Here is a 2,121-nt window from a genome sequence, read left to right on the forward strand (position 1 = left end):
CTTCCCTTTCTTGGTCTCTTCTAAAGGCTTGGGATTCGAGGTTGCTGCTCGGTGAGTGAAGAAGCGGCATGGGAGCCAGGAGCTCCTGAGACGGTGCCTGCTCCACTCCCTCCTGACTGCTCCGGACCTGGGTTAGGTGGGTGAGGGACGCCCATGGCAGAGTCAGGGACTCCTCGTGTTTCAACCTCCACCCCCAAGCAGCCGGGCCCTGCATTTCTCCCCTTCCTGGATCTTGGGTCCCTGCTGCAAAGAGGACACGAGCTGAACCCTCCCATGTGCCAGGTGCTGTGCTAGGAGCCCAGGGTCTTCCCTGCCACCCAAGTCCTCCAGCCATGGGGCTGCGCCCGTTTGGTAGATGAAGACAGGAGGCTCAGGGTGGCTCTTGGGCTTGTCCCAGTTGGGAAGGACGTGAGTCGGAAGTAGGTAGACTAGTGCCTTGGTTGTGACCCTCGGTCCTGTCATCGCTGGCTCCCTCGTCCTCTCTGGCCCTCCCCCATTCACACCTGGCTGGTTTCTTCCTCACCTCTCCATACTGTTACGCTTCCCTGGCTGACCTGGCTCATCCCACAGCTCTCATGCCCCGTCTGAAATCTCCGTCTCTGGGCTAGCAGCCCTAGCGTTGGTGCCATAATTACCCCCATTCTGCAGATGAGGAAACGGAGGCACAGGGAGCCTAGATGACGTGCCCAGGTCACACAGTTGACAAGAGGTGGAGCTGGGGCTCAGACCCAGGGTGCAGGGAAGTATCATTTCTGTTTGTTTGTTTCACTGTATAAACAGTGTCGTGTACCGGCATCTTAACGTTAGCTTTATTTTATTTTACTTTATTTATTTGTTTGTTTGTTTGAGATGGAGTCTCACTCTGTTGTCCTGCTGGAGTGCAGTGGCACGATCTCGGCTCACTGCAACCTCTGCCTCCCAGATTGAAGCAATTCTCCTGCCTCAGCCTCCCGAGTAGCTGGGATTACAGGCACCTGCCACCACACCTGGCTAATTTTGTATTTTTAGTAGAGACGGGGTTTTTACCAAGTTTGCCAGACTGGTCTTGAACTCCCAGCCTCAGGTAATCTGCCTGCCTCGGCCTCCCAAAGTGCTGGGATTACAGGCGTGAGCCACCTCACCTGGCCTATGTATTTCATTTTTTTGAGACGGAGTCTCCGTCTGTCACCCAGACTGGAGTGCAATGACATGATCTCGGCTCACTGCAGCTTCCACTTCCTGGGTCCATTCTCCTGCCTCAGCCTCCCGAGTAGCTGGGATTACAGGCACCTGCCACCATGCCCGGCTAATTTTTGTATTTTTAATAGAGACGGGTTTCACCATGTTGGCCAGGCTGGTCTCGATCTCCTACTTCAGGTGATCTGCCCGCCTCGGCCTCCCAAAGTGCTGGGATTCCAGGCGTGAGCCACCGTGCCTGGCCAACATTAGCTTTATGTAGTTGAACTCTGTATATGATTTTGGAGTGACTTGTACTAGAACAGAAAAAGAGGAGGCAGAGGGAGGAGCAAGGTGACCTGGAAGGTGACGAATCTGGTTCCATCTGTGGCTGTAGTTAGTGGCTGCACCTGCCCTGGCACTTGCCCTTTGGCGTCGGTTCCCATTGGCGGAAGAGTTACTGATCTTCATACGATCTGGAGGGGGGGCTTGAGTTTCTGCCAGGAAAGCTGGGAGAGCCAGGGAAAAGCAGAGAGGCAGGAGAAAGTGCTTCAAGCCAAGGACCTGCCGCTGTTAAAGGCCTGGAAGTGAGAACGTGCCAGGCCCTTTGAGAGGTGACTGTCAACAGTGAGATGGGTGAGTCATCGGCTGGGGCCCCACCGCCCTTGTTTGGGCTGGCTTGGTGGCTTCCTGCTGGGCACAGAGTGAGCAGTGTTTCAGAAAGAGTCATCTGATGTCCCCGGGAGGGATGCAGGACAAATGTCCTGTCACACCTGGCCCGAAATCCTTCAGCACCTGCCCTGTGCCCATAGGAACCCCCTTCCCTGTGCCCATAGGACCCCCTTCCCTGTGCCCATAGGACCCCCTTCCCTTTGCCCATAGGACCCCCTTCCCTTTGCCCATAGGGCCCCCTTCCCTTTGCCCATAGGGCCCCCCTTCCCTTTGCCCATAGGACCCCCCTTCCCT

The sequence above is a fragment of the Mandrillus leucophaeus genome, unplaced genomic scaffold, assembly GCF_000951045.1.
Source record: "Mandrillus leucophaeus isolate KB7577 unplaced genomic scaffold, Mleu.le_1.0 Scaffold6, whole genome shotgun sequence".
NCBI classification, from domain to species: domain Eukaryota; kingdom Metazoa; phylum Chordata; class Mammalia; order Primates; family Cercopithecidae; genus Mandrillus; species Mandrillus leucophaeus.